The 12947-nt window shown below is 38.4% G+C and overlaps 1 long non-coding RNA gene across 1 annotated transcript; it reads left to right on the top strand.

The window, feature by feature from the left end:
- The first annotated feature begins 5335 nt into the window (after positions 1–5335).
- Positions 5336–6939, top strand: LOC139986999 (uncharacterized). Its single transcript, XR_011799768.1, has 2 exons — positions 5336–5565; positions 6399–6939. It is a non-coding gene; the product is annotated as an uncharacterized lncRNA (long non-coding RNA).
- The last annotated feature ends 6008 nt before the right edge of the window (positions 6940–12947 follow it).

Genomic DNA, 12947 nt, shown 5'->3' with positions numbered 1-12947 from the left:
AATTTTCATTGTGGAGAATATTCATTTTAGGGCATCGATATGCTAAAAAATATTTATACCAGACATTAAAACTTTGTTCTTCTTATTCTTTTCAATACAAACTATCAATTACAATTAAAGCGTTTCGCAAAGAGCTATTGGATTTCGCTATACGTCTTAAAATACTAGTTCGTCGTAACAGCGATTCTTTCGTCGTTCTATCTGGTCGATAAATGAAATATTCTAAGCTTCGTGAAACTTCAACTTTCCTTTTTACTTTCAACTCAGTAACTATTTTTAATTTTTCTTCCTTTTCCCCGTATAACCATGAAATGAATCATTTCTTTCTTAAAGTTTGTCATGGGCAACAGTACTCAACCATGAGAGAACGACTATAAAATATTTCAAATCCATGTAATTTTCCATCGAACTACAGCCGATAGCGTCGAAGAACGTTAAAAAATGGTCTTCGTCCTGGTATCGGTTGTAAACCGCGTTTACATTGACCGCGCAAGATGATATCGATCATTTCGAACTAGCAACCAGTTTCTATTGTGAGTATCAATCAGTCACCGTGCGGACGTTTATTGTAACATTAAGACGCAACGACCGCCGAGGAAAAAAAAAGCAGCGTAATTTATTTTACAAGTGCCGTGTCCTCCATTGCGGCCATTAAATTTGATGGGACAGAGTTCCGGAATGCCGTCCGTCCATGCTAGATCCCAGTAGAGAAACCTTTGAAAGAACTATACGTGTACAGCTATATACCCATGGTTAAAATATTCCAAACAGAATAAAGGAACTTGTACCGATTATGCAACCGACAGTTTCACGTGTCACGCTGTACGAACAATTTTTATTTAAGCGAAGGATTCTGCAGCTGAACGTGAGATATTTGCAGTAACAATGACGACGAAATTTGTATGTATATTGACATCGATGTGTGGGTATTTCGCTGTGAATATTTCACGTTCTCCTGGATCTGTTGGATCAAGTATTCATCTATCGGGAATTTTTCGCGGCGTGGCGAAGAAAACGCGGTAAAATCCACTGTTGGAAAAATGCTAGACATTCCAAGTCTTAGACTTGGCGCGAAGTATCGAAGTAAGTTGCAACTTCACAGCGGTCGCTTGTAATTTGCCAGGTTTATATCTCTAGGTTTCGGTGCAAACGTGCAATGTAATATTGTTGCAATTTTGCAACGTAGACGCTAAACAGTTCGATTTACAAACGGCGACTTTTATCTGTACATTTTGAAACAGTGAGTTCGTACGCTCGTACATATTGTATTATTAAAAATATAATCCTGTAGTATTGAGTAACGTTATCGCTGAGATATCACTCGTCTGCATGGGTCCCATTAATAATACAATACATGCGAAATATGTAAAAAATGAAAAGACACAACTCTAAATCGAGCTTTAATAAAATTTTGTCACGTCGCGTCGATACCAACCAACGTAAAATCCACTACATTAATTATATTATAATTTATCATGGCCAGAATTTATAACCATAAAATATCCACTGTCATTACAAATATTTCCCGATAACGCATAAAATCGCTAAATTAAACGTTTGAAGACAGATCTTTCATTTTACATAATACCCTCATTCAACCATTATTCTTCCCAATAAATTCGAAGCTCGTAACATCGCAATGGCCGAAAACGCTGCGAAAGTGCACCAAATGAAATTACATTGTAATCATTTTTCGCTGCTCGATAAAATGGCCAAACAACTTTTCTCTCTCACTCTATCTCTCTCTCTGTCTCTCTCTCCATCATGTTACAACGATTAACTAAAGTGCGTATTTCGAGTTATTAAAATATAACCAAACGACGACACGGGAGCCGTATTGGAACAACACTTGTCCGTCGCTTTCAATATATTATATATGATAAAATAAACATTTGCAGTTTTTAAAACCGGACGCGTGTCACCGTATATGGGGTGGAAAAACGCGCGATGAACTCTCTGACAAATTTTAGTCACGCGACACTGCATGGGGTGGGTAAATGGCACTAATGCAACGACAAAGAAGGCACAAGAGTGCATATGGCGGTTTCGATGTTTATTCACGGTGGTGATAGCGCGCTAGACAAAAAGGATGAAGAAGGAACAAGTGAGGAAGAGGAGCAGGGAGGAGAGACTGACGAAACGATCCACGCTGAGTGTGCCGTTAATAATAACCAGTACACGGTACAATGGCCACCATGTGGCAGGTTGTTTCGCGGTAGACTGAATGAGGCTGATTAAATTGAAGGGCCAGGGGGAGAAAAGGGACAGCAGACTAGGGCGTGCTTCATCGTGAAGGGTTGTTACTTGTTTAACATTTGTGAACGCTGCTTGAGATCCAGCAGCATAACGCGTTGTGCTTCAACCATTAGGGACAATTATCTGCTGATGCTGCCAGATAAAAGTCTCCTACATAAGCAACCTATGAGACCGTTTTATACTCCTGAGAACGATTGATCTCGTTTGTTACGGCATGATATTTGTAATTTATAAACTTCTACAATTTTTTGTTTCTTCAGATACACGTAATAAATATCTTATCACGCAAAATATAAAGCCCACATCTATTTTCGTAAGTGTAGAAAAGTATGTAGAACGTGTGATAAGGAATTGCGCTGAAAACCGTTTGTTAATGGCTAACAAGAAAGAGAGATAAACGGTATAGGTAAGTATGTGGGTCATCGATGAGTCAGACAGCCTGTAACTGAAACGTAGCAAAAAACAATCGGGTAAGTGGCACCACGATGCACGTAATGTTTAATAAATATTGTATTTTCGCATAATAAACGTTTGTTTTATTAAGTATCTCAATATAATACCGCAAATTTTACATCATAAATTTAATTTTTTATATTTCTTTTCCGTGAAACGTTGCGAAAGTATTCGTTTTTTGTATCTGATATCAGAAATACAAAAAATCTTGACGAAAAAGGAATAACCATTTCCTGAATCCTATTTTTAATTCTGCCTATTCTTCTTATCGTTTATTTTATGCTATGAATCTTCGTTATTCGACGTGGATTACGAACTTTAAATTGAATGTGTTCTTTAGTAAAATTGATAATACACTTTACATGTCATTTAACTCTGCCCAGTCTTCAACTATCCTAAAACTTTCGAACAAGGATATACGTAATGGAAAATTTGGAAGACTCAGCCGACGATTTGGACGACTATTTTAAAGTAGGGACTAGAAAGTAGCGCAGGAAGGATCCTTAGTTCATTGTTAATTTAAAAAGTACACAGTACGAACGAGCTGGAAGAAATGCCTGAACGCTGACTGGAGTCCAGTTAATGTTTGCTTTGACTCCGGGAATTCTCGTGCATTTCATTAAGCTCGATCGTGTTCACCAATTGAACTCGTTACTAACGTTTCAAGGCAGAAGAAAAATACCGAAGAAAGGATGGCGTTATTCGTGGGACAACAAACGTTTCGTAACGGCACATTCTTCACCGGCTATTTAACCACGCGATTCCCACGTGTGTTCCTATGGAACACTCGAAACCTCATTTCTATACATTCGTTCCAGAACGGACGGGGATGGAAGTTATGCTAAGCTAGGGTTATTTGAGTCACCAATGTTTCAACATCTAAAAATTCAATCTTAAACTTTGCTTTGATTTTGCGATAGTCATATTTGTTATATGTTACGATACACTATTAATATGTAACGTGATAACGGAAGACCGGGGAAATATCGTGGTACTTTAGGTTCAGCAAGAGAAGATATGAAAAATGAGAAATAAATTAATGCATACATGCCATTGAATTATGCTGATTGGAACTGAGAATATCAACAATGAAGAAACATATTTTCTCTTGATGAGCAGGAATTATATCTTCGTGGAAAACTATCATCGTTGCTGTACACGATATATTTAGGTGTCTATCACGTCGCTAACCACGAATTAAATAGACTATTTTCAAATATAGATCGCTTTTTCAAAAATTCATTAAACGATATTTGTAGAATTAAAAAAAGAATGATGTACCTAGTGTGACTCAAATATCTTTCTGACTCAAATAATCTTACCTTGTCTCGCACAGGGACAGTGAGGAAATGGGTCTGAAATGGGTTAAAATATTACCAGCGACAATGAGGCTCATCGAGCCAAAAGACGCTCCACTATTTGTTTCTTTCCTCTCTTTCTCTTTCTCTCATCTCATTTTTCTGTGAAGCGTAGCTTTGGCACACGATGTGATGGATGCGAGAATATTTCTTTGGTAAACGTCGCGTTCTTACGGCATGGTGGCGTATTCCGCGGCACCGTGGTACCCTTTTGTTCGTCAAGGGATACGTATGAAGCGTGACAAAACGCGCGGACTTAAGAAAGTCTCCGCGTTTTGTCACGCGGCAACATTTGGATGACATTCGTGGCAAACGAGTCGTGACGACGACGCCGGGGCCAATTCCCGCCTGAAAAGAATATTCACAATGCCCATTCCGCGGCTCATCCTTTATTTTTAAGGTGTCTTCTCTATGCGCTGTGCCCGTGGATATCCCCCTTCGCTCTACTTACAGCGGCGACAAGCGATAATGAATAACCACACGACGAACAAACGCGAGCTAACGGTCGACCAAGACGATCGCGCTTTCGTCACCTGAAACTACGATGCTGCATACAAGACGCTTTAGATTTGTATGGCGACCAGCCATGGATCTGTAATCGTTCGCCTTTGTATGGTGCTTGAAATTGGAGAATGAATATCGTCCAAGGTTTTTGTTGCTATTGTGCCGCGGTGAAATATTTGTCGCGTGGAATTCTTTTTTGGTAGAATCGTGTATTGGGTTGGTTATTGTGTAACAAAGGTGGTTTTCGTAGTAAAAGTTCGGATAAATAAGTAATAGGTGGGATAAGCGTAAAGCTAATAATAATAGTATTGTGATGCGATGAGATATTTGTCGTGTGGAATTCCTTCTTGGTGGAATCATGCAGTAGGTTGTTGCATCATAAATGAAAAGTACAGGTTCGAACCTTCGACCTCGGATAGATGTAAATATTCTTCTGTGTTTCAGAAAATTATTTTCGATATGGTAGGAAAGTCCTCCTTTTGGAATATCTGTACAAATATCAGGAAAATATACCTGTCTGATGGAATCAAACCGAATGCTAATATTTTCAATGTAAAAGTGAAGATTCTTAAAACAATGTCCGAAGATGTAAGAGGAACCTACAAAACAATCTAAAATTCCAAATTCCACGCTCTCGCGGCAGAAGCAAGCGCAACATATATATTTTGATACAGCTACTATATAACCGGCAACGGTAAGCATTGATCGGAAAAATTCCAAAGAATCGGTTCGAATTCGCAAACTTGCACAAGAATGGGGTTAAAAAAGGTGACGCACGTGCCACGAGCGGCGTGCAGATTGTCTCATAACGTTCGTACGGAATATCGTCTTCTGGTGTGCAAGCGGACGTTCCCGAAATCCGATACGAAGCAAAGAGAAGGCGCATGGAATTCCGGAATGCGGACGATGGGTCGTCTACGGCCCTGATCTTGGATGCAGCCAGCTCGTGATCGAGAGGCGTTTAAGGGATGGCAACAGCGGCGGATGGCAAAAAGTATGGCAGATGGAGTGGCAATCGGTTCGATCGGCCGTATGTCAGATGTTCATGCAGATGAGACCCTACGAGGCCGCGTATAATACGGCTAATACTCGCAGCAAACAGCGTGAATCGTTTAGGGAAACCGCTTACCGCTGGGACCAGTCCATTATTGGCCTAAAGAGGTTTCACTCACGAAAGGGGAAAAAGGGCGTAAAGAGTAATATTAATCCATTAAGAATCAAAATCTTGCCATTACACTGCCGGTGTTTATGCACTTGTTAAAAATTGAAAGCTACAGAACTACACAGAGTACATGTAACATACAGAAATACATAGAACGTTCAAAATATAATCATTTTATTTCTTCAATTGTATTCACGATTTGTCATTTGTCACGAGTTGTCATAATAATGCAGACACTTCAATTTTTTTAAATTGTAGAATCCAAATGGAAAGAACAGCGATAAGAAAGAAAATAATATGAAAAGAATTCTTGATATTCCCTTCTATACACACAATGTCGATGAATAAAATTCGTTAACAATAAATTAACTGAAAGAAATTGCAAATGAAATATTGCGTTAATGCAACTTTGATGCTTAATGGGTTAATAAGTATAAATGTAAGATACATACGATACTTTGGGAACGTGATGGTTTTCAAAGCCAATTAGTCGCCTCCTGGCTCATTAATAGTCCGCGAGGAGCGTCCGCGTCGCGTGCGGTGTATTAATTGTAATTAAAGCTCTTCTCCCAAAATGAATCGCGATGAACGCCTGATGGTCACTTTAACGACATACTTATTGCACCCGTGCGTCGAATGTTTGATGATGCACGATTTTGTTCCAGGAACGGGTTCGTCTTGACTTCGCTCGTGAGCCTTCAAGTGGCGAAGAAAAAAATGGGACTTGTATTTTTAAAAGCTTTGGGAAGTTATTGGTATAGGTATATCTGACGTTTTTGTAAATTGCGCGTTGAAAAGACTGGAGAATTAAGATTTAATTTCATCGAAGGACGACCTGAATCTTCCTTTAATTTTCACTCTTAATTATATAACTTCTGTTTAATTCAACATTGGCTTAGCGCGTTTAATTTGCATTATTTTTTCAATCAATTCCGTAATTTAACATTGAGGGTATGAAAAATAGATCCCACGATCTTACGAAGTTTGAAGAAATTGAAATAACCACAGCTATAGCATAAGCAATCCTTTTAAATCGTGAAAATTTTCTTTATGCCTCTGTCTTATTCACCGTTATGGTCAAATGTTATTTTAATACAGTACTTTACAGTATAGTACTTTAAGAAAACAATATATTTATATCTTTCCTTGAAAAAACACTATATTTATCTTTTGTACCTTGACAAAATCAATACACATATTTTACATATTACATCACTTTCAACCCTCTTAATAGGTTAAGAAAAATAAAGATAAATTCGGTAAACATCTAGCTACCAACTTTCTTCATAGAAGCACCAATAACGAGGGAAAGATGATCGTTTATGGTAATTGATATTTGTTGTAACGTACGTTGTGTACGCAAGAAACGTCAACAGTAGCCAGTATACGCTCGGTTTCGCGTCTACCTTTCGCAAAACTGTTCTAACCGCGTCGCGGTTATGGCCGGCAGTTTGCGGTCTGCCGGGGGACGTTCGTAAACGATGAACGATAAGGCGATTTCTATGGAGTCCCTTTTTACCGTCGTTCCCGTCTTTTTGAATTCCTAGGAGACGATGGAACGGCCGTCAGAGAAAAAACGAACGCGATAACGTCTTATTGCCCGCGGCTGCGACTTTTCCCATTTGCCGACAACGAAAATTAATTATTGCACATTCTTCTTTGAATATCATCGTCGTTTATCTTCCCTCTGTGCAGTTTCTATGCACAGTTTCCTGTAAATGTGCGGTAGTCGTTTACTCCTAAATTGTTTAGTTGAGTGCAATACAAGAAGTCTGTAGTTAATGCGCTTTTATATTTTTGTAGAGCTTCGTGGAAAAAAAACCGACACGAGAAAATAACGAACCAAATCTTTCTTCTTCTTATTAGAAAGTATGTTTGAATTTACGATTAAATAATCTTAGTTTGTTGTTTGTATATAAATTTTTTATTTGCGACAATGTTATCTTGAGGACATGTTATAATAATATGCTATATAATAAAGTAAGTTGTAACTTAAACTGTAATAATATGTTGTAACAGCCGTATTTATAATCCTTTATGAGTTATAGATATTAAGTTCAACTCGAAGCTCGGTATTATAACTCGGTTAAAAGTAATTTAGCAGAATAGATTTGTTTTTCAGAAAGTTCAACAACTTTTACTTCTCCTTTTTCAAATTAACTCTCACGTTATATTACTCTCGACATTTATTAATCCATTCGAGGCTTTTGTTCCTAACTATAAATTTGCTACATCTTTTCATCCTATCTTCCTGTATAATAACGTCAATTATAACCCTCGTAACATCGACAGCACCTCTTCGTAAGGAGATGACAGTCATTCTATCGCTGTCAGTCATTCTGTCGCTGTCAGTACGCGTAGTCAGTATATTGAAAATTATTGGAACGTTGCACAAATGTAACAAACCATTAACGTGAGTGTACACGTAACGTGCTCTTGCTCCATCAAGTGTATTAGAAACAATGGGGACCGTACCAACGACTGAATATGATGCGCGTATCTGAGCTACTGGGCCACGGTATAAGCTTGATCGATTATTTAAAACAAAGAACAACAGCAAATCCATCGCAGTTGCACGTGTAACATATCGAAATTTAATAAATTTCAATCGACGAAGAATGGCAGTGGCAATTTTTCCACGAAATTCGAGCCCCAACTCTGTTGGTTTCATTTCGATTGGTTGTCTGTCTTTTTTTTTTTTTTTTCGTTTGAAATCTTCTTTTATTTCATTATAGTGGTCCGATATTGAAACAGACCCGGCAAGACACGAACCATTGCGAAACGTCCGAAATAAAATTAGCTCAACAGCTTTTTCCCCGAATCGCGATCGACAGCACGCTAAACCGAATTTCGCGAACGTGCTTTGACGCGAGCGCGTGTATCGAGTTTCCTGTGTGAAAAGAGAAGCGAAATACCAGGTAGAAACGAGTATTTAAAAGCGGGAAAAACGGAAGTGCTTCGCGCGCCATTTATCTTCTTCGCACGATTCACCATGGTCCAACGTGGTTTCTCTTCGTTACTTCGACAATGACCCTTCTTTCGAAAGCGCAAATCCGTAGCTCAAAGATCTCGGCGTCTTCGACTTTTCTGTAGATCCACGTGGATTTTGGCATCTCGTGTCGATCGTTTTTAGGGACAAAAGGTCTCGCACATCCACGAAAGAGAACGAATATACTACGCTTCAAAGTTCAATAGTACCCGGACGTTCGCTTATTTCTGACAAGATTTATTTTACACTAAAATCACCAGAGCGTAATTCATATGTAATTCGCTTAAATTTATCTTGAATGTAATAATTTTATAGATTTAGGACGATGCATTTTTTGTAACGATTTTATAAATTCTTCATTTTGATATCGTTCAACTCCGTAAACTAAAAAGTACAGAACGGCGATGTTAAAAATATTGTTTTTCAAATCCACTTTAGAATCCACCATTATCTACGTCATCCTCTTGTGTCATTAATTCGCGAACATATCAGGTCATTTGTGGTCTTTAATCCAACACGATGAGATTCGGAGATTAATAAAAAATAATCGATTCAACTTCTACGAACTCGATTCATCAAACTCGAGTACTATCGTTATATACAAATCAATCAAAATATCCAGAGATACTTACGAGCGATAGCATTGCAGCGCGTGGCTATGTGAATCCATGAAATAAGAAGAAGAGGAAGATTCTCTAACTTTCGCTCACGGCCACGCGTTTCTACGTAGACCGTCGTAAATAGGGTGGGGAAGAAGTCTTTCAGAAAATCGTGGGGTGGCTTTGGAAAAAGTCAGCTCGGGGCATGAGGCTGTGCACAAAGGCTCACACGATCCGATCGACGCCAATATTTTGACAATGCACCGGCCATCGACACTAGGGGTGGAGAGGACGCGTCTAACCGTGGAATTCCCTCGTGGGGTGGCGATGGCGATGGCGCCCCTATAGAAAGCAGCGGCGTGTCGCTACTTGAATGAAACCGCTTGGCGAAGGGTAGGTGACTAAGGCGACGACGACACCACGGTGTCGTTGTTGCACGGTGGTTGTGGTTGTGAGGTGTGGTGTTTTTATTGTACGAAATCCACAAAGTATCGAGCTCAATACCGGCAAATGTCTGCCTGGCCAACTGCACCTTCGCCAGCTACCTCTGCAACTCTCTGTCTACCTATCTTCCCGCCACAATGCCTTGTTGCCGTTGTTTATGTAATCCTATTATTCCATACTGCACCTTTTAAGAAACTTCAGCGATGCTCATCCTGCTGAAATCAAGGAACAGAAGTTTTTCGGACATTTACAGCGTTTTAGGATAAACATGGGTACACGATTTTTCACTTTCGAATTTTTTGTTGAGCACGGTATTGTTGAGTAGAGTGAATGTTTTGTTCTCTCTTTTCGAATAAAACGACTTTCGTTCGAGTCCTAGGTAGGGAAAAATCATTGATCATTCTTTTAGAATAATAAATATCATGTATATCTTTAACAAGAGATAAAACTATAAGAGCACCTGTTTCAACATTAATATCGTTACTTCGAGCGTTAACAATGTTGCGAAGTGAATAGTATTTCTTTTTTTCGTAGTTCAGCAAGAAAAATCACGGATGAAAAAATGTTACTCGATGTTATCTTATATATCTTGTTATATTATATTATATATATTATATATCCTTGTGTTTTAATTATATCTTGATGTTTTCTGTGCTTGCAGTTATTTTTCGTTTGTTAAATATACTGTTATTGAAATTCCAATGTTGAAATTGCTTGTATATTCTAATTAGAGCCAGTAGGAAAACTAAACGGTAATTCTGTGTTTTGGTCTCTTAATATTAATATAACTTTAATTAGGTGAAAACCTTTAGAGGAAGCTAAACTCGAACTAAAGTTTAAAGGGAAAATGCAATTAATTAATCTGGCGAGCTTCTTCGAGTTTTGCAGCTTTACCTGATAATTTAAACACCTGGTTTACTTAGTTCTCAGCCAAGTAGGACATAATTTGTTTTAATCCTACGAATATTACATTATTAGCACCTAAACGAACAGTGTTAATATTTTAAAGAGTCGCACTATTACTTCCATAAGTTTTAAATACGAGACTACATTTATTGATGTAAACAGAAGGTAACTGTAAATACAAAAAACGTCAAGACTCACCCATGTAACGCTATATTTAACAAACAACAGATATCTATAAATACGGAAAAGACGAACATCCCCGCAACACTTATCTATCAATAATTTTTCCATTCAAGCATATAATTACATCTCGAGGAACGTCCCTAATGGCGTTAACAATAATCCATGCTTGTCTCGGTATTAAATTATAGATTTCTGTTACGGTCGAGCGATCAGGAAAGCTTGAGAAACTCTGACCACACGGGGTCAGGTATGTCAGGGAAATATAAATAGGGTTCCCACAAAAACGCACAAGTCCACCGGTTGACTGGCAACAGGGTGAGCATCGGTTCGTTCTTGCCTCATTGTTGCCGATTCCTTCTCCTTTATGCGCCCGTATCTCTCACTATCTCTCCTCCAAGGTCTTCGAATATCAGGAAGAAAGAAAAGGACAGAAAATGACTCTGAGAATGGAAAGACATCGAATTTAGTTCTCATTGTGAGCAACTGAACACCCCCACTGCGATGGAAATTCTCTCGACGTAAATAACAAATAAAAATGAGAATAGAAGAAGGAGAAAATAGGGGAGAAGAAGTGACACGGAAGGCAAGGGTCGAGATAAAGGGGAGAAAAAAAGAGTTGTATCCCTTCCGTTCGTTGAAACGACGTATCTCGAAAGGGAGCATCGTGGCTGAGACGAATCGTTCGCCTCGACATCCCCGATGTTCTACAGATGAAACGGTTATGTCTACTATTAGACGACCACGTGTACCGGCATCACCTACTGTGACACCAAGAACACAGTGATGATGAGTGCTCTAGAGGAACCACGTACGAAAGTCAACCCTTAATCGCCGACAGATTGCAGGATAACGAAAGAAGGAGCTTCTTCGGTGATAGAGAAAAACTAAAGAACTGTAGGTAGTCCTTTTGTGAACAGCTTTGAAGTGGGATTAGACTCGTGGAAGATAATCTTCTCTCGAGCGGATGTTCTTAGAATGAAGAGGATGGGTTGGGTTAAAAATTTTCAATGATGGGACTATACTTTAATATTGGAATTATCAATTTTTAGTTTTCTAGCTGGTAGAGAAAGAATGAAGAATTGAAGATAGTCCCTTTGCGAATGGCTTTGCGGTCAGAGTAGACGAGTGGAAGATAATACTCTCTTGATTGAATGTTTCTTGAGTGAAAAAGATACGTTTCGGTAATGCCGGTATACTTTATTGTTAGAATTGTCAATTTTTAACTTATATTTAATTGTGCTAGATATAAATGATCGTAATTAAAGCTGTTAGTTCGTAAAGTGATCAGATTAAAATGATCAATTCCCTGTTGATATTTTCTCAAAAATCGTTTCGAAGAACATTCACATTCGAATAAATACTCTCGCTTTAACTTTCACAGTATATTTTACGGAGGATATGCAGTTGCCGTGTAGCATTACGACGTTTTTCCAGAGTAGACGGCACCTCGCGACATCGTGATACTTTCATGAAAGAGAATTTCGGAAGAACGCGGAGAAAAAGAGAATACCGAAACGCGTTCGACATCATCCCGCTGTATCTCGGCCCGTTTGTCTGTGAATTTGAGTAAGTGTCTATCGTTCAATATTTCAACCTTTCAAGACCACCGTAGAACGTTTCTAAGGTAGTATTGAGTGTCAGTGTCATCCTAGAACCTGGCATAGCTAGCTACCTGCAATGTTGGCTCGAACCTCGACAAGAAAGGGCGTTGTTTACACTTGGAAGCTTTAAAATTCATAGATACGATAAAATATTAAAAGAATCCATTATAACCACCGTCTTTCTTTTACTGAAAAGAAAATTTATTTTCTTGGGCTTGGAAGAATGGAAATTTTAATTCTTTTCCTTTGAAGTAATTTCAAACGTTTACATTATATTGTTTGAACAAGAATATATAAGATATTTCTTACAAATGCATCGTTGAGTTTCTTCATTAATTATTATCTGTAGCATCGCAGCAAGCTAATTGCCTATTCTTAATGACGTCGAGGAAAAGCATCTGCATTAGTCACTGGGTTTCTGAGAATAAACAATCGACTTCCTATCTTGAAATACGGATTACGTAACAAGGATGTTAATAGAATAGTTGGAAC

This window comes from Bombus fervidus, chromosome 4 (genome assembly GCF_041682495.2).
Source record: "Bombus fervidus isolate BK054 chromosome 4, iyBomFerv1, whole genome shotgun sequence".
Lineage (NCBI taxonomy): Eukaryota > Metazoa > Arthropoda > Insecta > Hymenoptera > Apidae > Bombus > Bombus fervidus.
The sequence above is the reverse complement of the archived record's forward strand: the minus strand, read 5'-3'. Positions and strand labels throughout refer to the sequence as shown.